Source organism: Equus caballus, chromosome 5 (genome assembly GCF_041296265.1).
Source record: "Equus caballus isolate H_3958 breed thoroughbred chromosome 5, TB-T2T, whole genome shotgun sequence".
In the NCBI taxonomy this organism is placed as follows: domain Eukaryota; kingdom Metazoa; phylum Chordata; class Mammalia; order Perissodactyla; family Equidae; genus Equus; species Equus caballus.
In genome coordinates, this window is record NC_091688.1 from 28,267,371 (window position 1) to 28,289,618 (window position 22,248).

General features: G+C 44.3%; 2 long non-coding RNA genes across 3 annotated transcripts in view; one reads left to right on the plus strand and one right to left on the minus strand.

Moving 5' to 3' along the window:
• Positions 1 to 22,248, minus strand: part of LOC138915075 (uncharacterized) — a 170,896-nt gene that overhangs the window by 30,294 nt on the left and 118,354 nt on the right. The window lies entirely within an intron of this gene.
• On the plus strand, positions 1,316 to 16,790 carry LOC138924042 (uncharacterized). Of its 2 annotated transcripts, none has more exons than XR_011438594.1 (4): positions 1,316 to 1,483; positions 1,790 to 2,244; positions 3,080 to 3,218; positions 15,255 to 15,405. It is a non-coding gene; the product is annotated as an uncharacterized lncRNA (long non-coding RNA). The 2 variants fall into 2 exon arrangements; XR_011438593.1 differs by having other exon boundaries at positions 1,319 to 1,483; positions 3,001 to 3,218; positions 15,255 to 16,790.

Genomic DNA, 22,248 nt, shown 5'->3' on the forward strand with positions numbered 1-22,248 from the left:
TGCATAAGATCTGAACAAGTTAGACTAGAATATGTTAAAATTCTGAATAAAATAGACTATTTGAATAAACTGCAGTACTTCCAATTCAGGTCTCGACCTGTCCACCCCAAAACTAAGACACAGTCAGTAATGAATCAGTTAGCGCCATCACAGGTTCTTGTACCTACAATGTCCTCACGAACGGACCTTCAGTCCTGTGAACACTCCTCGTGGTCCAGGATGTAGTGGACGCAGCTTCTGCCTTTTACCCTGAAGCCCCGGGGTAACCCTGACGACGGGGTGGCACTGGCTCGGTCGCTGGGTCCCTTGATGGCGATGCAGAGGCCTCCGATGCTGAGCGGCTGGGCAGAGCTGCACGAGGGCCGCAGGGGCACCCCAGGCTCCGGTCACCCTGATATGCCTGCATTGTCCCTGTGGACGGCGCCACTGAGAGAACCCGCCTCCTGCGTCCCCGCCGCCTGAGGAAGAGGCGGAAGAGCGCAGGGACATGGCTGGGAGGCGCAAAGGGCGGCAGAAGCAGAAGGGATGCGGGGACCCAGAGCGGCCGGCGGCACCCGGAGCTCCCTTCCCAAGACGGAACCTTCCTCTCCCGAAAGCAGGAGGGAGGGGGACACAGGGCGGGACACCGCGTCCCCCTCCCTCCGCGTCTAAGGCGCGAGTTTGCTTTCCAGGGGACCCTCTGTCTGCGGGCCGCTGGAGGAAAAGTGGCGGGGGCTCGGCCTGATGGGACAGTCCCGCTGAGATGTGCCCTCGGGTCGCTGGAGGCCGAGTCCTGAGTGCGCGCGGCGAAGGCACCGAGCGGACGCCCGGGGAGCGCACGGCCTTTCCAGTCCCCGCGCCCGGGACCCGCGCCGCCGGGCGCCGCCCTCCCCCCGGCCCCAGTGCGGTTCCTCCGCGACGGAGGGGTCGCCCTGACTCCCGTGCTCTCTGCCGTCTCTCTGGGTTCGCACGTCGGGGAACGAGATAAAATCCATCATAGCGACAGGGAAGGGCTTTTAGGCTTCCCCGAAATCCACCTGCTCTGCCTGGATCACTAGAGTTTCCTGCTCTGCGGTAAATTATCTGGTAGGAAAGACAAAGTTCCTTTCCTTTTCTTTGCAGTTGCCCTCTTCCCACTGCCCTGGGAGCTCTGATGATCCCCAGAACACGACTTGGGACTTCCTAGAAGTGCTTCTCCCTCCTCCTCTTGGCGCCCGCGCACCCCCCGCGTCTTCCTTGCTGTCTCCCTCACCACCCCTTTTCTCCAGCTCCCTCCATCTCCTCTCCTTCCTCCATGGTACCTCTCCTCCTCCCCCTCCCCCTCCCTCTCCTCCTCGTCCTTCTCATCCCTTTCTATTCCTCGCCCGCCCTTCTTCGCTGTCTTCCTCACCACCCATTTTTCCCTCACTCTCTCCATCCTCTCCTCTCCTCCCTCTGCTCCTCTTCCCTCTCCTCCCTGATCCACCGCCCCTGCGCCCCCACCGCACACGCTGTCCAAACCAAGGTAGGAAGGGGCCACCACAGACCACCACAGGCTGAGAGGGCGATGAGGGATACATGTCTCCTTGGTGAGAGCCCTCTGGGGGTTCTTGCTGGAAGACAGAGTGAGGTGGCCCCAGCTGAGTGGCGGAGCGTCCACAGCCAGTCCTCGAGGCCTGGGGAGGACGGGCTGATCCAAGGTGACCCCGTGCCTGGGGTGACCCCTATTTAAATAGGCAGCCTCTGAGGGATATTGAAACCAGTGGGAGACCTTGTCCTCGGCCAGCCTTTCCGGTGGAAAGCCCACGGCGCCTCCTTGTGGCCTCCGCAGGGACGGCGTGCTGGGATTCGCCTCGCCCAGGATGCTGCAAGGGCTCGTCCAAAGAAAACCCATCCTAGCGCCCCATTTAGACGGAGAAGGTCCGCTTGGACAGAGGAGCTCACCCAGAGACTGTCTCCAACTGCCCTCCTGGCGGTCTTGGGAGCTTGGTCTCCAGACCGGGGGCGCTGCCGACTCCCGGGTACGGGAACCTCCGGCGGAGTCTCAGTGCCTGTGACTGCTGAATCGTCCTCCTGTGGCGCGCCAAGAGCCGCCTTGCCCAAGGGAGAGCTCCCAGCCCAAAGGGCAAAATCACACGGAATTGCCGGCTTCTATCTGAGACAGACAGACCTCCTCTACTGTGAATGGGATTCGGGATACGAACGGAAGCTGCCAGAGCCCCTACACCTCGCGCCGTGAGCACAGCGCCACCCACGACCTGCGGCGGTGTGGTTGGGTGTACCCAGGTGACAGCGTTTTCTTCTGGGCTCTTTCCGTAATGGCTGTATCTGCATCACTGTCTCTGTCTCTCTCTCTCCCCCGTCACTTTCCCTCCCTCACCTTCTTTCTCCTCTTCAATTTCCGGGGTCACCCCCACTCGCGCCCACCGGCATCCCCCAGACTGAGGCCCTGCAGGGTCCTGGGTGGGAGCTCAGTGCGGTTGCAGGTGGTGCCCTCTAGATGTTTCTGCAGTCGGAACATTTCTATGATTCAGCTGCCAGCATTAAAGTTTTAAACAACGGCCACTTTGGAAAGCCTTTCCCATCCTCCTGTCCCGGGGTTCCTCTAGGACTAAAAACACGTAGTCCGCAGTGAAATGTTTGGTCCCTCCCGGCACCCTGTGGCGAATGCCTTCCTTAACTGAGCATGTATTGGGTGCCAGGCCCCCCTCCACGCGAGGGTCGGCTTGGTGAGCAAACTCCAGTCCCTGCCCCATGGAGCTGTCCTCTGGAGGCCAGGAGAGGGCAACAGCGCTTTGGCGGCACAGCCCGCTGATGTCCTTCCCACGTGTGTCTTCCCCTTCCCCGGGCCTGGGGGGAATCCAGGTGAGCGTGACAGGTGAAGTGCAGGGAAGAATGGCAAATGGATGACTTCAGCGCAAGAGGCTGTGGTCTCACCTGAAGCGAGGCGGCTTCAGAGGTGGTGCTTTGACCTTTCAGGCAGCAACCTCATCCTTTGTCTCTCACTTTCTGCCCTCGCTCTCCCTTGCTCCGTGGGCACAGGTGGGGCAGCGGCCGGATCTCAGCCCTGAATAGTCACCGAGTTCTGCTCTGCGCGGTGTTTTCTCCTGGTCCTTCTCAGATGCCATTGGTCTCTCTGCAACATTTGGGGCACCGAAGCCAACTTGACCTGCCTGATCCAAACATCTGGATTCCAGGGGAACTACCAGGGCCAGTGGCTGAAGGCACAAGCATCGAATCACCAGCTCTTCAGACTCCAGGTTGGTGCCACTCAACACTAGTATTAACCACACCATTACAGGATGCCGCCCACACGTAGATTTGAGGGTGTGGCATCCTTACTTTTGTTTTTTAATTAATAGACGTTTTTTATTGAGGTAACTGGTTTATAATATTGCATAATTTAAGATATACATCATTATATTTCGATTTCAGTGTACACTACATCATATTCACCACCCAAAGACTAACTACCATCGTTCACCCTACACATGTGGCCTATTACTCCTTTCTCCCTCCTCCCCTCTGGTAATCATACAGTATTTGACTTTCTCTGTCTGACTTATTTTGCTTAGTATAATACCCTCAGGTTCCGTCCATGTTATCACAAATGGCAAGATTGCATCATTTTTTACAGCTGAGTAGTATTCCATTGTGTATATATATACCACATCTTTACCCATTCATCCATTGATGGGCGCTTAGGTTGTTTCCACGTCTTGGCTATTGTGAAGAATGCTGCAATGGACATAGGGGTATAAATATCTTTTTGCATTTGTGTTTTCATGTTCTTTGGATAAATACCAAGAAATGGAGTGGCTGGATCATATGGTAGTTCTATTCTCAATTGTTTTAGGAACCTCCATGCTTTTTCATGGTGGCTACACCAGTTTACATACCCACCAGCAGTGTGTGAGGGTTCCCTTTGTTCCACGTCCTCTCCAATACTTGTTATTTCTTGTCATTAATTAGAGCCGTTCTGACGAGTGTGAGGTGGTATCTCATTGCAGTTTTGATTTGCATTTCCTTAATAATTAGCAATGTTGAACATCTTGTCAAGTCCTTTTGACTGTCTGTGTTTCTTCTTTAGAAAAATGTCTGTTCAGATCCTTTGCCCACTTTTTAATTGCATTGTTTGTTTTTCTGTGTTTGAGTTGTATGAGTTCTTTATGTATTTTGGATAGTAACCTCATATCAGATCTAGGATTTGCAAATATCCTCTCCCAGTTAGTGGCTTGTCTGTTTGTTTTGTTGATGGTTTCCTTTGCTGTGCAGAAGTTTTTTAGTTTGGTCCCATTTGTTCATTGTTTCTTTTGTTTCCCTTGCTTGGTCAGACATGCCATTCAAAAAGATACTGCTAAGTTTGATGTCAAAGGGTGTACTGCCTAGGTTTTCTTCTAGAAGTTTTATGGCTTCAGGTCTTACATTCAAGCCTTTAATCCATTCTGTGTTAATTTTTGTGCATGGTGTAAGATAATGGTCTGCTTTCATTCTTTTGCATGTGGCTGTTCAGTTCTCCCAACACCATTTATTGAAGAGACTTTCCTTTCTCCATTGTATTTTCTTGGCTCTCTTATTGAAAAGTAGCTGTCCATAGATGGGCAGGTTTATTTCTGGGAGCTCAGTTCTGTCCCATTGATCTGTGTGCTGCTTTTGTGTCAGTATCATGCTGTTTTGATTACTATATCTTTGTAGTATATTTTGAAAGCGGGGCATGGGACACCTTCAGCATGATTCTTTTTTCTCAAGATTCTTTTGGCTGTTCAGGGTTTTACATTGTTCTCTATAAATTTTGGTATTCTTTGTTCTATTTCTGTAAAAAGTGTCATTGGGACTTTGATAGGGATTGCATTGAATCTGTGGATTGCTTCAGGAAGTATGGATATTATAACTATGTTAATTCTTCCAATCCATGAGCATGGAATTTCTTTGCATTTCTTTATGTCTTCTTTGATTTCTTTGAACAATGTATTATAGTTTTCACTGTCTAGGTCTTTCACCCTTTTGGTTAAATTTATTCCTAGCTATTTTATTCTTTTTTGTTGCAATTGTAAATGGGATTGTATTCTTAATTTCTCTTTCTGCTATTTCATTGTTAGTGTATAGAAACACAACTGATTTTTGTCTGTTGCTCTTTACCCTGCAGCTTTACTATATAGACGTTACTGTTTAGAACAGTTTTGTGTTGACAGATAAATTGAGCAGATAGTATAGAGTTCTCACATACCCCCTGTTCTCCCTCACACAATTTCCACTATGATGGCATCTTGCATTATTGTGGTACACTTGTTACAATTGATGAACCAATATTGATACTTCATTATTAACTAAAGCCCATAGTTTACAGTAGAGTTCATTCTTTGTGTCACACAGTTCTATGGGGCTTGACAGATGCATCGTGTCACGAATCCCCCTGCACAGTGTCATAGAGAATAGTCTCACTGCTCACCAGTCCCGGCGCTTCCCTTGTCCACCCCTCCTCTCCTCCTCACAAACCCACGGCAACCACAGACCTTTCCACTGTCTCTGTGATTTTGCCTTTTCCAGAATGTCCTATAGTTGGCATCATACAGTGTGTAGACTTTTCAGACTGGCTTTGTTCACTTAACACTATGTGTTTAAGGTTCCTCCACGTCATTTACGGCCTGATGGCTCATTTCTTTTTATTGCTGAACACCATTCCATTGTACAGATGTACCTCAGCTTGTTTATCCAGTCACCTAAGGAAGGACATCTCGGTCCCTTCCACTTTTTGACAATTATGAAGGAAGCTGCTATAAGCACTCATCTGCAGATTTTTGTAGGAACATAACTTTTCATCTCATTTGGGGAAATACCAAGGACTGTGATTGTTGGATCAAATGGAAGAGTATGTTTAGTTTTGTAAGAAACTGCCAAACTGTCTTCTAAAGTGGCTGTGCCATTTTTGTGTTCCCATCACTAATGAATGAGAGTCCTATTGATCCACATCCTTGCCGACATTTGGTGTTATCAGTGCTTTGAATTTTAGTCATTGTAATGGGTATAGAGAGATATCTCACTGTCGTTTTAATTTGCAGTTCCCTAATGACAAATGACTTTATGCATCTTTCAGAGGTTTCTTTGCCATCTGTATTTCTTTTTTTGGTGAAGTGTCTCTTTAGATCTTTTGTCCATTTTTTAATTGGGAAGTTAGCCGTCTCATTGTTGAGTTTTAAGAGTTCTTTGTATATTTAAGATACCAGTCCTTCATCAGATATGTGCTTTGCAAAGATTTTCTCCCAGTCTGTGGCTTGCCTTTAAATAGCTTAACAGTGTCTTTAACAGAGCAGAAGTTTTTAATTTTAATGAAGTCCAACTTATCAATTTTTTCTTTCATGGATCGTGCTTTTAGCATTATATTAAAAAAGATCACCATACCCAAAGTCACCTAGATATCCTTCCATGTTATCTTCTATAATTTTTGTGGTTTTTACACCTTACGTTTAGGACTATAATCCACCTTGTGAAAGGAAGAAGGTCTCTGTCTGGATTCTTTTTTTTTCAATGTAGGTGTCCAGTTGCTCCAGCATCATTTGTGGAAGAGACTATCATTATACTTTCTCCATTGAATTGCTTTTGCTCCTTTGCAAACATTAATTGACTGCATTTATGTAGATCTATTTCTGATTTTGTTCCATTGACCTATTTTCTGTGTTTTCACCAGTTCCACACTGTTTGGATAACTGTAGCTTTCTAGCAGGTCTGGAAGTTGCTAGTGTCATTCCTTTGGGGGTTTTTCTGATCTCCATCATAAGAACCTGCTCAAGCACCTGGAGATAAAACTCACAGAAGTGTGGGGACTCACCGCCAAGTCTGGGCCCCCAGGAGTTTTAAACTCTCAACTATTCCACACTCGGCATCCAGCAATTGGTCAGTTACCATTTAAGTGTCCCTAACAGTTGCTGGCTCCAGCAGCTCTGTTCCCAATGAGCTGTCATTCTCTGCATTAGCCGGTCTCGCTAGTGTTTGGGTGGCATTTCCTTGACATTCTCAAAATAAAAAATATTAGCTTAAGAAACTTAGGAAGTCACCCAATTTTTCCTAAGACTTTCTAAAAAAGACAGATCTTTGAAATGCAATGTTATCAGTTGCATAATAAAAGCTCTCCCCCAAAATAGGACAATACATAGGAAGAAATGGTTGATTCTATTATTGGGAGAGGGAGGTAAATATTTCTCACAGAACTCATTAACTCTAGGGTAGGAATGATGTCAAAGATTTTAATCATCAGAGGGGTTTGTACTGAATGGAAGGTTCCCAAATTGCCATCCAAAGGTTGCAGCAGGTCATGACACATTCCTGCGTTTGGCAACAACAAAAAAATAGAAGAATGAAAGTGTGGCTTTTCCTTGAAACTAGATATATTCAAGCTAAAGAACTGTAATTAGTCTGCGATTGTGTCCTTTCTATTTTGTTGTCATTGAAATATCTTTCATGTGAAATGATATTGATAATAGATGTTTGATTTTTGCTTTTTAACCTCTAGTTGGCTCATTTTAAAATTTTGTAACTTTATGTTGTTTCCCACGGAAGGAAATGAACTTGATGATAAGTTCTAAGTCTAGGATTCTGTGTTGAGCCTAGGCTCTCCCTGAGAAAACTGAAGTTCTCATCTCCTTTGGGCAAAGAATGTGGACAGAGGACACCGCTGGGCTTTCCTCATACAGGACTCATCAGCAATGCTCAGAGAGTTTGAAAAACAAGCCCAGGATCCCCACATAGCAGTGAATTTTTCATTCCAGGCAGTCGAGGAAGAAGGGAGGAGTAAGACAAAGCTCCTATACCCCTGTGGAAGGAGAATTCAGGGGCTGTGATCAAGTCGATGATTAAGTCTCCCATCCCTTTCTCTTTGGGGTTTAATGCTCGAAGGGGAATAAAAAGTGATCATTAGGACAATGACTTTCTGCATCTCGGTTTTATCTTTTCAACGACGATGACCAGATTGTGTTCTCTGCTATTTTACTTCCTAGCCAGGAGAGGGGTCAGTGCCCATGAGTCACTTTCTTAGGAGCAGCAATTCCTTTCTGTTAGTGGTTCAATGGAGAAGAGGTAACAGAGCTGTGCTAAGATATTCCCAGCAGCAGGGTCTGCCCTGGGTCGCAGTGGATGTCTCTGAGCTGCAGAAACCCTTCAGCATGCTGCGGGCTTCAGACCTGGTGAGATCATTTCTGAGCCTCTGGTAGAGTCTTTTACTGTTACTCCTTTAAGTGGTCTCTCCTCTCACACCCAGTCATGTGACATCCTCTTCTTCCCAGCCTGACTGTCCAAGCATAGGACCCTCCGAGGAAATGAGGGTGTGGAGAGGAAATACGTGGAAAAAGCAAGAGGGCGCCAAACCACCTAGCAGGAAAGTACAGAGAAGTGGGGAAAATAACTGTTTTCCATCACAGGGGTGCTGGGACAATTTGAAATCAAACTAGGAAAGAAAATTAAACAACTCTTACCTCATAATAAATACAAAACTTAATTACAGGTGGATTGGAGATTTATATGTGAAACATAAAACAATAGTGCTTCCAGAATATTACATAGCTGAATATCTTTATGACCTAAGAATAAGGAAAGCTTCAATAAGACACGAAAGGAAAAAGAAACAATAAGTTGCAATTCATTATAATTAAGAACCTCTGTTCATCAAAGATACATAAAGAGAGTGAAAAAGCAAGCCACAGAGTGGGAAAAGATTTTGTAACACATAGCAAAAGGCTTGTCTCCAGAACATATAAAGAACTCCTAGAAATCCCACACGGCATTATCATTGTTCTGTGTGGTCGAGTTGGTTGTCAAAGGAAACAGTCTCAGAAGACCTGGGTCTTTAACTGTGGAGTCTGACAGGCTGGCTCCCTATAACGTCTGTCAGCGTGCTTCGCGGCACCTTCATCTTGGTTATTCCAGGTCTGCGCCACTGCCCTCCTCAGAATCTTTCAGTGTTTGCAGGTTGTCGTCTAGATCTCACACATTACTTGTTAAATTCATCTCCAAATATTTCATCTTTTATTTTTATTGTAAATGGAATCTTTTCTTCCATTCTGTTTTCTAGCTTGTTATTCACGTATATAAGAAAGTTATTGATTTCTGTATGTGCTGCGTCTCATGGCCCACTGTGATGGATTTGCTCTTGGTGCTAAAGGGGCAGGAACAGATGTACAAGGATGGAAGGGTTTCTCCTCTAAAATTGCAAGAAAGTGGAACCAGAAGCCAAAGTCCACTGCAAGCCTATGGTATAAAGGAGAACAAAGGCATCTGATAATTCAAGTGGCCAAGGCCAGGCCAGGCCTGCAGAGAAGGAAAGGACAGAATTGCCCGTGATAATGCTCAGTGTGCTGCTTAGTGAATTGTTCAGCCGAGTGGAGACCAAAATATCTAAGGGACTTGTTATCAGTTGAATCGTGCCCCAAAAGATGTTCAACTGCCAACCCCAGTACCTCAGAATATGACCTTATTTGGAAATAGGGTCTCTGGCGAGGAGAAGTTCAGACGATGTCATTAGGGTGGGCCCTAATCCAGTGTAACTGGTCTCCTTATGAAAAGGGGAAATTTGGGCCCAGAGACAGACCGTCATGTGAGGATGAAGGCAGAGGTCAGGTGCTGCATCGACAAGCGAAGGAACGCCAAAGATTGCCAGTGAACAACGAGAAGCTGGGGGCGAGCCGAGGACAGTCTCCCCCTCACACCCCTCAGAAGTCAGCCCTTCTGACACCTGGATCTCGGATTTCCAGCCTCCAGGACTGTGACACCAATTTCTGTTGTTTAAGCCACCCACTGTGTGGTATTTTGTTACAGCAGCTCCAGCAAACTAGTACAAGATCCTAAGTGGGAAATAGAAATTCTACGACAGTGGTTCTCAGTTGTGGTTCCCACACCAGCAGCATTAGAATCACCCAGGAACTTGCTGGAAGTGCACACTCCTGGGTCCCTCTCTATATCTGCTGAATCGGGAACTCTGGGAGTGGGCTCCAGCAATGTGTTTTAATAGGCCTTCCAGATTATTCTGATGCACGGTACAGCTTGAGAGCCACTGGTCTGAAGAAAGTCCCTATTCTTGGCAGCTGGAAGGACTCTGAAAAATGGGAATCCGAAACTGTTGAACCAGACATAGCTTTATTCACAGTGGGCTTCTTTCTCAACGTTTTTCATTCTGGTATACTACACATGACATAAAATTGACCATCTTAACCATTTTTAAGTGTACCATTCAGTGGTATTAAGTAAGTTCTTACTGTTATGCAACCGTCACCATCATCCATCTCTGTAACTCTTTTCATCTTGCAACACTGAAACTCTATACCTATTAAACAATAAATCTCCATTCTCCCCCGCCCCAGGCCCCGGCAACCACCATTCTACTTTCTATCTCTATGATTTCATTACTCTAATTACCTCATGTTAGTGGAATTATACGGTATTTGTCTTTTTGTGACTGGCTTACTTCACCTAGCGTAATGTCCTCAAGATTCATCCATGTTGTAGCATATGTCAGAGTTTCCTTGCTTTTTAAGGCTGAGAAATATTCTATTGTATGTATATACCATATTTTGCTTATCCATTTATTAATGGACATTGGGTTGCATCCACTTTTTAGCTGTTGTGAATAATGCTGCTATGAACATAGGTACACAAGTATACCTCTTCAAGACATGCTTTGAAATCTTTTGGGTATATACCCCCAAAGTGGAATTTCTGGGTCATATGGTCATTCTACTTTTAATTTTTTGAGGAACTGCCTTACTGTTTCCCACAGGAGCTGTGCCATTTTACATTCCTACCAACAGTGCACAAGTGTTTTTCTCCACATCCTCTTCAACACTTGCTTTTTGTATGTTTTAATCATGACCATCCAAATGGATGTGAAGTGGTACCTGCGTTTATCTAGTGATTAGTGGTGTAGAACATCTTTTCATGTGCTTATTGGCCTTTTGTATATTTGTATACAAATTTTTTCTCCCATTTTTTAATTGAGTTGTTTGGATTTTTGTTGCTGAGTTTTAGGAGTTCTCTGTATATTCTGAATCTTAATCACATATCAGATATATGAGTTGCGAATATTTTCTACCATTCCATAGGTTGTCTTTTTCTCTGCTAATGGTGTCTTTGGATGCACAAAATTTTTCCATTTTCATGAAGTACAATTTGTCTGCTTTTTCTTTTGTTGCCTATGCCTTTGGTGTCTTTTCCAAGATACTATGGCCAATTTCAACGTCATGAAGATTTTTCCCTCTGTTTTCTTCTAAGAGTTTTATGGTTTTAGGCCTTACATTTAGGTCATGGATCTACTTTTAGTTAATTTGTGAATATAATGTAATGTAAGGGTCCAACTTCATTCTTTGGCGTGTGAATATCCAGTTTTCCCAACACCATTAACTGAAAAACTTGTCCTTTCTCCATTGAATAGTCTTGGCATCCTTGTCTAAATCATTTCACCACATGTGCAAGGGTTTATTTCTAGGCTCACTGTTCTATTCTGTTTGTCTATATGTCTGTCTTTATGCCAGAATCACACTATTTTCTTTTTAAAGATTTTATTTTTTCCTTTTTCTCCCCAAAGCCCCCTGGTACATAGTCGTATATTCTTCATTCTTGGTCCTTCTAGTTGTGGCATGTGGGGCGCTGCCTCAGTGTGGTTTGATGAGCAGTGCCATGTCCGCGCCCAGGATTCGAACCAACGAAACACTGGGCCGTCTGCAGCGGAGCGCGCGAACTTAACCACTCGGCCACGGGGCCAGCCCCGGGAATCACACTATTTTGATTATTGTAGCTTTGTAGTATGTTTTGAAATCAGGAAGTGTGAGTCCTCCTGTTTTCTTCTTTTTCAGGATTCTTTTGGCTCATCAGGGTCCTTTGAGATTCCATATGAATTCGGGATGGTTTTTCTATTTCTGAAAAAGAAATATCATTGGGATTTTGGTAGGGAATGCATGAAATCTGCAGATCACCTTGGGCGGTATTGACGTCTTAACAATATTAAGTCTTCCGATCCGTGAGCATAAGATGTCCTTCTATTTCTTTATGTCTTCTTCAATTTCTTTCAGAAATGTTTTATAGTTTTCAATGTGCAAGTCTTTCACTTCCTTGGCTAAGTTAATTCCTAAGTATTCTATTCTTTTTGACGCTATTGTAAATGGAATTGTTTTCTTAATTTCCTTTTCAAGCTGTTCATTGTTAGTGTATAGAAATGCAACTGATTTTCCTGTGTTGACTCCATATCCCACTTCCTTGCAGAAATCATTTATTAGTTCTGACAATATTTTTGTGGAGTCTTTAAGGTTTTCTACATCTAAGATCATGTCATCTTAGATGTCGAAAATTTTAGAAATTTTACTTCTTCCTTTCCAATTTGAGTGCCTTTTATTTCTTTTTCTTGCCAAATTTCTCTGGCTAGAACTTCTTGTACTATGTTGAACAGAAGTAGAAATGCATCCTTGCCTTGTTTCTTATCTCGGAGGAAAAGCTTTCAGTTTCACCACTGAGTATGATGCTCACTGTGGGTTTTTCATATATGACTTTCATTATGTTGAAAGAGTTTCTTTCTATTCCTGTTTTGTTTTTATCATGAAAGGGTGTTGATTCTTGTCAAATGCTTTTCCTGCATTGCTGGAGATGATCATGTGGTTTTTATCCTTCATTCTGTTAATGTGGTGATTACATTGATCGATTGTTGTATGTTGATCCATCTTTGCATTCCAGGAAGAAATTCTCCTTAGACATGGTGTATAATCCTGTTAATATACTGATGAATTCGATTGCTAATATTCTGGGGATTTTTGCATCAATGTTCATAGGGATATTGGTCTGTAAGTTTTCTTTTCTAGTAGCATCTTTGTCTGACGTTGGTATCAGGATGCTGCTGACCTCATTGAATGAGTGAGTGTTTCCTCTTCTTCAATCTGTTGATGAGTTTGAAAAGGATTTATGTTATTTCTTCTTTAAATGTTTGGTAGAATTCACTAGTGAAGCCATGAGATCCAGGGCTTTTCTTTGTCAGGAGATTGTGGGTATTGATTCAATCTCCTTACTAGTTATAGTAAGATTATAGTAAGACCTATAGTTATAGGTCTATTCAGATTTTCTATTTCTTGGTGATTTAGTTTTGGCAGGTTTTGTTTGTCTAGGAATTTGTCCATTTTATCTCAGTTATCCAACTTGCTAGCATATAATTTTTTGTAGTTCACTCTTATACCCTTTTGATTTCTGTGGAATCAGTAGTAATTCCCCTCATTTCATTTCTGATTTTAGTAATTTGAGTCTTTTCTCTTTTTTCCTTAGTCCACCTAGCTAAAAGATTGACAATTTTGTTGACCTTTTCAAAGAAACAACCTTTGGTTTCCTTGGCTTTCTCTATTCTTTTTCTATTCTCTATTTCATCTATCTGTGCTCTAATCTTTATTTCCTCCCTTCTGCTAGAGTTTGGTTGAGTTTATTCATCTTCTAGTTCCTTAAGTTGTAAAGGTGGATTATTGATTTGAGACCTTTCTTCGTTTTCAATGTAAACATTTTCAGCTATAAATTTCCCCCTTAGTGCTACCCTTGCTGTGTCCCACAGGTTTTGGTATGTTGTGGTTTAGTTTTCATTTGTGTCTATGTATTTTTAATTTCCCTGGTGATTTATTCTTGATCAATTGTTTGCTTAAGAGTGTGTTGTTCAATTTCCACACATTTAAAAATTTTCCACTTTTCCTTCTGTTGTCAACTTCTAACTTCACCCAGTTGTTGTAGGAGAAGATACTTTCCATGACATCTATCTTTTAAATCTATTGAGACTTAATTTGTGGCCTAACCTATGGCTTTCCTAGAAAATGACCCATGTGCACTTGAGAAGAATGTGGATTCTGTTTTTGTTGGGTAGAGTACTCTGTATCTATCTGTTCAGTAAAGTTCATTTATTGTGTTTTGAAGTCCTCTATTTCCTTATTTCTCTTCTCTCTGTTTGTTCTGTGCATTATTGAGAGTAGACTAGTAGACTATGAGAGCAGACTAGTAGAGTATCATTGAATAATAGTTTCCAAATATTACTGTAGAACTATTTCTCCTTTCAATTATGTGAATCTTGGCTTCATATATGTTTAATGGGCTGTTATTAGTTGCATAAATGTTTATAATTGTTATATATTCTTGCTGTATTGAATCATTTATTAATAGAGAATGTCCTTTGTCTCTTGGAATTTTTTTATTTAAAGTCTATTTTGTCTGATATTATTAGAACCAATCCTGCTCTCTTTTGAATACAAACCTCATGGTAACCACTAAAGAAAAAAGCAGAACACAGACACAAATAATAAATAAGGAGAAAACAAAGAAACACAACATAAACAATTACATATCTCGACTGGTAGACCAAAATACACAGGATGAGAAACAAAGGAAATGCAAGAAAACTGGAAAACAAGTGATAAAATGGCAGCATTAAGCCCTCATATATCGATAATCACCCTAAATATAAATGGATTGAATGCTCCAATAAAAAGACACAGAGTAGTGAGTTGGATTAAAGAACAAGACCCAAATATATGTTGCTTCCAGGAAACACATCTCAGCTCCAATGACAAACACAGGCTCAGAGTGAATGGATGGAGGATGATACTCTAAGTCAATGGCAAACAAAAGAAAGCAGGTGTTGCAATACTTATATCAGACAACGTAGACTTCAAGATAAGACAGGCAAAGAGAGACAAAGAGGGGCAATGTATAACGATCAAAGAGACATTCCATCAGGAAGAAATAACACTTATAAATCTCTATGCTCCCGACACAGGAGCACCAAAATACATAAAGCAACTTTCTCCCTCTTCTCTAATTGTACCTTCTGATTCCTGCTGCACCATGGTGGTGACCCAGACGAGCAACCGTGGAGATCCTGGGAGGGTTGCGGAGGATCCTTGGGGTTACAATTGATAATTCTTTACAAACTTACCCAGGAACAGATTGTTTTCTAGATTTTGCAGAATCAAGTATTTATAAGTCAAACAATCGTTCCTTTTATTTTTCTGTCTCTCATAGCAGAACTTTACTGCCTAATTATCCTAAAGTGCTGCTTTGGCAGGGATGACTGGCCCCCAAATTTGTGCTCCCTTCCAAGGTGAAGAGTTACTGCTGGCAAGCAGCTGTCCAGCCACAGACCCCGGGTCTCAGTGTCTAGTGCACGTGGGAGGGACCATGTGACTAGTCCTCACCAAAAGATCTTGAGCAGAGGTGATGTGTGTCACCTCTGGCTGAGCCGGTGAAATTCCAAGTACATGGCCTTTCATCTCTCTCTTTGATTGTCATCTGTCTGCACGCAGAGGATCCGGCATTGACGACAAGGTAGAATCACAAGACAGAAGGAGCTTGGATCCTGAGTCACCATTTCAGAAGAGAGCTGCCCAGAAGAGCTGCCTGACCAGGAATATCCACTTCAAATTTTCGTGAGTGAGAAATAAACGTTAATTGCGCTAAGTTGCTGAGATTCAGAATTGTTTGTTACAGCAGCTAGAATCAGTTACTCTGACTCAAAAACTTTCTTCCTTAGAGTGAAGATGAGGGTGAAAAAGACAATGGGGGTAAAGGAGAGGACGGCCCCATTGCTCACATATGTGAGAAGAACACAGATAACTAGAAACCCAAGTGCCTAGAGTTCCATACTTCATATGTGGAATCAGCATCTCTAATTGTCCTGCCTAAAACCACGGTGCTCAGATCTAATACTCATCAAGCTGCAGTGTGCAGGCCTGCACAGAGGTTTAGAGACAAATGAGTGAGGGTCCTTTAAGTTTCTTGTGGCAGCAGAGTGCCTGCCAAATAGAAGCACTCGAAAAACGTTTGTTGAATTGGATAGTTTGAGAGTCAGATGTGAAACGATTACTCACAATACGAGATAAGTGTCCAAGCAGGGCTAGGGGAACAGATGATAGAACAACCAGTTTCACTTACACATGCCAGTGGTTGGAGAAAAGCTCACAGTTTCTGGCTGTCTCTACAGAACAAACACACAGCACAGGGTTCCGTATACTTCTTGGGTAGAAATGAAGCCCACAGCCTGGGCCTCACCTCCTGTCAGTGCTGCTCTGGGAATTCCCAGGCCTCCCTGACTTTTCTGCTGGTGGTCCCATCTGAGTCACCCTTTGCCGGCCCCCTTTCCTCCTTCCTCCTCCCCTCTACCCCCCTGCTGCATCCTCGCACTGCCCCTGCCAGCACCTCTGCTCTAGGAAGGCTGGGGCTTCTTGCCCTCACCAGGGAGATGTTCTTGCCTATTTCCCTGCTTGGCTGCCAGCCCCCACTGCTCACCAAGCCCTCTGAGCCCTGTGCTTGTCTTCTCCATCCTTTGATGAGAGGGCTGCACTGTGGCTCCTGGGACCAAGAGGGAGGAAACCAGCATCCCTCTCTCCAGCTGACTGTCATCTCTCCACTTCTGCCTTCTGCTCACACTTTTCAAGTTCACTGAAGAGGCTCCCTGGGGAGCAGGCATTTGGCATGGCCTGTGGGCTCCCTGCTTCTCACAAGAAGTCAGGCCTGGGTCCAAGGAGTCAATGCCTTTGAGATCTTTAGGGGGAGTCTGGGTTTAAAACACATTTTGATATACTCAAACATGTCTCATGATCTTTAAAATAAAAAGGTGAATCCAAAGTATTCTGTAAAATTGGGGTGGAGGACGGGGCCGGCCCAGTGGTGCAGTGGTTAAGTTCGCACATTCTGCTTTGGCGGCCCAGGGTTCATCAGTTCAGATATGGGGTGGGGACATGGCACCGCTTGGCAAGCCATGCTGTGGCAGGCGTCCCACATATAAAGTAGAGGGAGATGGTCATGGAGGTTAGCTCAGGGCGAGTCTTCCTCAGCAAAAAGGAGAGGAAGATTGGCAGCAGATGTTAGCTCGGGGCTAATCTTCCTCAAAAAAAAAAAAAAAATTGGGGTGGGGGTGGCCCAGGGGTTTCATTTCTCAGGCTGCTTCCTGATCTTGTCTTCTCAGTGGAGCAGTTCACCACTACTCACTTCGGCCCCTGGAGGGCACCAGAGACTGTTTGCTGTACAGAGAACAGCGCCTAGATGGAAACCAGACAGGTTCTGGGGCAGCTGTGTGACCAATGGCCAGAGTCAGCGTTTGGCCAGCTCTGGAAGCCCAGGCACGGGCATATCCCTGCAGAGTTCTGCACGGCATGTAGATGATAACTGGGGTACCAGGACGATGACAGGACCCAGAAGGCAGAGTTCTAGCTCCAGCTCCGCTATCAGCTAGCTGTGTGGCTTTGAAAAGTCACTTAACTTCTCTCGACTTTAGTTTCCTCTTATGTAAAAAGATGAGGTGGAAGGAGGTGACCCAAAAGGTGTCTTCCAGCTTTAGAGCTTTAAATTGCTCTGAGTAAGAAAAAATGGGAAATGATAGAACAGCACGGATTCTCATTTCCTGGAACCTTTGAAAATGTCCCTGTCCTGGTCCCAGACCTCAGTGTGACCAGGAGCAGGCATGGCAAGATGGCTGGGATGGCAGTAATGTCAGAGCTGAATGACAAGGGAGGAGAATGAAGCTCAGGAGATAAATTGGGGTTGGAAATCTCATGAGGTCTCCCTAATCCAGGATCCTGGCCATGCTAGGAGCAGGATCTCGAGGAAGATCGGGTAACCTTTCTGTAACCATCCCCACTTATCCAGCTGTGTATGAAATAACAGCCATGAAGCACAGTATAACCCAGACCTGCTCGGTAGTGTTCAGTATCCCTCACCAGCCTGGCTGAAACATGGGTGGTCATCTCGATAGTACTCTGAGGCACAGATGAGCTTTCCTAGACAAGTCATTTCCACACTCGGGTTGTGCATGATATTTTGGTTCACACCAACTCATTGGGGTAGGGAGATGAAATGCACATATGTAGCATTGTTCCTAAATAAATGAATGAATGAGTCAATGAATGAATGAAAGAGTGAGCACTGAGTGGGAGAGTCTTGGCTGTGAGGATAGTAAAGGCAATTCTGATCCACGCACAGCTCTTCAGAGTGTCAGTCTCTCGCTCCTGAGCAGAGAGAACACAGTGGCTGGTCAATGGGGTTCAGTCCACTGTCCCAAGTGGTGCTCGTATGTGGGTTAAACTCAGAGTCCAGGCTGTCCCAAAGGACTCTAAAGAGACTGTGGCGAGTGGGGAATGGGGAAAGGTGGTGTCTTATGTTGCAAATGCCAGAGGGAGAAGTAGAGGCAGCATGAGATGTTCTGAATGCAGGGAAAAACATATTATCACTCTGTTGGGGGCGATATCAAACATTTCACTCCTCGTCTTGCAGGGATGTCATGTGGGACATAGGTCAGTAAAGCAAGATGGCAGTGTGGGGAAGAGGATTACTTAGCAAGAGGCATCACGGCAGTGGATCCCTGGACGCCTTTCTGAGAGGGCACTGCCCTCCCAATTAGAGTTCCCCACTCTCCCGAGGAGCCATAAAGAAGGCAAGGAAGGCAAGCACCCTGCCTTTGCTCTTGGCTTTGCCTCTTTCCAGAAAACCCCTTCCATCAAGGGAGCCACTGGCAGATAGGTCTACAGTGGAACGGGGTAGAGAGTCAAGGACTAAAGGGAAAGAATGCACAGAAGGCGTGGGTAGGCATGGAGGGCTGGCCTTCAGGCCTGGCTCCACTGCTTATGCTTATATGATCTTGGGAAAACCCCATGACCTCCCTGACTGATCCCTAGTTTCCTTACCTGCACAATGGGAACCATACTCAAACCTGCCTCAGAAGGTTCGCATGAGGATTAGGTGAGATGATGTAAACAAAAGGGCTTTGCAAACTATACGGGCATGGTAAGAAAATAAACTATTTTTATCACAACAGACAGAGGTGGTGTGTGTGTACCCAGAGCACCAGGATTATTACTATTCTTGCTTGGTGGGTTTTTGGAGACCCCTGCAGGCTTGCCGGAACCACTTCTACTGGGTGACTGCAGGTGGTAGGGAAGTAAGTTTCTGAGTGGGCTCAAGAGCATCCGTGTGTGGCCTGAATCCTTGCATTGCCACCCCTAAGCCTGGTCTGGTCTGCATAAATCACCTTTTGTACTGGGCTGGGAGGAGACATGGCGAGGTTCCTGCAAATTTTCTGCTCATTCTGTATATTAGCACAGGAGACCTACTTCTATTTTGCCATGGTGACCCACAACTTAGTTGACAGAAAGCAGTGGTGACAAGAAAACTTTATTGCTTTGTAGCCCACAAGGCCATGAATGCCTCCCTGGTGCCAAGAAATCCCGATGCCATGGTCGTAGGTCCAGGCAATACAGACAGGCACAGGTGTGGACGCAGAGTCTGGAGGAAAACTCCTGGGGGTCAGACGAGACAACACAGTCCCAAAACACATCTCTGAAAGGCTAGATGGGTTGTCTTGTCTCAGTGCACCACAAGAGCCACTGTGATGTGCATCTGAGAATGATAATGAATATTTATTGAGAGTTCAAAATTTCTATTGAGAGTGCCTGGAACCACAAGCACTTCACACGCATGATCTCATCATTTTCAAAGTTTTATTTTTTTTATTGCGGTAAAATACATATAGCGTAAAATTTACCTTCTCCATTTTTAAGTGTACAATTCAATGGCATTAAGTACATTCACAGCATTATGTAATCACTACCATGCCCCATCTCCAGAACCTTTCCATCATCCCAAACAGAAACAATGTACCCGTTAAAATATAATTCCCCATTACTCTCTCCTCCCGGCCCCTGGCAATCTCTGTTCTACTTCCTGTCTCTATAAATTTGTCTATTCTGGGTATCTTATATAGGTGGAGTCACGCAATATTTGTCCTTTTGGGACTGGCTTATTTCACTTAACATAATTCCTCAAAGTTCATCCATGTTGTAGCATGTGGCAGAATCTCATTCCTTTTTTTGTTTGTTTGTGTTTTCTTTTGGTGAGGAAGATTCACCCTGAGCTAACATCTGTGCCAATCTTCCTCTATTTTGTATGTGGGTTACTGCAACAGCAAGGCTTGATGAGTGGTGTAGGTCTGTGCTGAAGATTCAAACCCATGAACCTGGGCCACCTAAGAGAAGTGCACTGAACTTAACCACTAGGTCACGGGCCGGCCCCCAGAATTTCACTCCTTTTTTTTTAAAGTTGAATAATGTTCCATTGTATGTATATACTACATTTTGCTTACCTGTTCATCTTTTGATAGATATTTGGGTTCTTTCTACCTTTTGGCTCTTGTGAATAACAGTGCTTAAAACTTTTTGCTTTTATTTAATGGAAAATTCCAAACATATAGAAAAGAAGACAAAAAAAGTACAATGAACCTCGATGTACAATTATCAACTCATCAACAATTATCAACTCATGGCCAATCTTGTTTCATCTATAGCCCCACCTAAGTCCTCCATCCCATATTACTTTGAAGCATATCTCAAACATAGATATACCATTATTGTTTCCATTTTACAGATGGGGAAATGAAGGCACAGAGAGCTGAATTATCTTACCAAATTTTCAGAGTTTATAAGTGATGGGGCCAGGATTTAAACTCAGGCAGTGTGACAGCTGAGCCCATACTCATAAGTCTTTGCTACAGCTGTGTGGATGTGTGTTCACATATATACACACATGCATCAGGTCAACTTTGGGCAAAATTGTACATTTGGAAAAGTTTTCCTCTTCCTACATCTTTTCCCACACTTGGATGCCATGTGGAATTTGCAACAGATAGGCATGAGTCTGAAGTCTTAGTTCTTAGTTACAAGTAGAGTCAGTGATCCCCAGCCTCCAGAGTTGTTGTGAGGATCATATGAGATAAAGTCAGTGAAAGTGCCAGGCACCTCCTAGCATGTGCAGGAGATCATTATGAATGCATTCTTCTCCCCTCCTCGGGGGTGCGGGTGGGGGGCAGGCCCATCTTCTCTCTAAAGAAGGATACCTCAAAAAAAAACATGTACTATCAGAATAACTGTCAAATGTCAATATGTAACCACTGCTGGGGGATTTGTGTTGTAAAATAAAGGATTTTATCTTTTTGCCTTGTGGTGTGGTGCGGGGTGTGAGTGAATACAGAACAGAGGTGAAGCAATTACTTCTTGCCCCGGAAATCGTGTAAATGAGTGTATGCATGTATGTGTACGTGCACAAATGTGTAAGACAGGCCCCTGGATAAGTTCGGGTTTCATTCTCTGCACAGAACATTACACTGTCTTTCTTTTCTATAAGGAATGGTGACCCTGAAACAAGTAACTACTTTTTCTATCTCCTTTTCCTCTTTTTGGCTAAAACAGGATAACAAGTATTTTGTTGGGACCCCCTGTCATTTTTCTGGCCCAAGGATACAAAGCCACAGGATGGAGGTCTGAGCTCAGACAGATCTTGGCAAGCCCAGCTCATCCCCTTGTAAACCTCTGTGGCCAGGCCCTTTGGGTTAATTTGGGGAGAGCCTGCAGAGCTCAGTGGACAATTGAGCAGGACCCACAGGCTGACCACAAAGAAGTCTCAGGTAACCTCCAAATGCATCTGCAGAGGAGGCTGGAGGGGCACTACTGCCTCAAGTACATTAAGTGATGGTTAGCAAGAGTCGGACTGGCTGTGTCCTCTGCCTGCAATGCCCTTTTCGGATCTTGCCCATGGAAGTAACATAATCCTTTAATGCCAAGCTCATATACTGCCTCCTCCATGAAGCTTTCTCTAGATCCCCTCTCACCTCCCACCCCCATCCATCCCTGGCTGCCATACAGAGTGATTTCTCTCACTCTGAACTCTGTGGCATCACTTTTATACCCTTTGAGCCACTTTTATTGCTTTATTTTTGTACTCCCTGAATACCAGTCTTAACTCCTTGATGGAACAAAGTGAGTTCCTCGAGATCGGGAATCATTTCATCTATCTCTTTGTACTCTTCTGAGCTGTTCTCAGGACACACCATCAGCAACCAATAAAATCTGTTGAATAAATCATGTATCTCGCAACAATGGCACACAGTAGGCTCTCAGGAAATGCATGCTGAATGAAATAACATCCATCCCCAATAGCTGGGAAACGTAAGTCTTTTTACCCTACTCTTGATGTTCAGATGGAAAGTAGTTTCATATAACCTTTCAGGCTCTAAAATCTGTCGAAACTTCCAAGGAAATAACTGTAAAAACTGCCTTGAGGGAGCACCTGAGATGGTCTCAATTGGGGTTTCAGGTATTCTAATATCCCAAAGTGTGTCCTTTTTCTTTGTCTGTTTGTTTAATATCCCAACTGGTCTCCAGAAAACCTCGAAGGCTCATAGGTGGAGTCCACGTGTGATGATTTAAGATAGTCTCAATTAGAACATCCGATTAATTGAAAATTTCCTGCTCA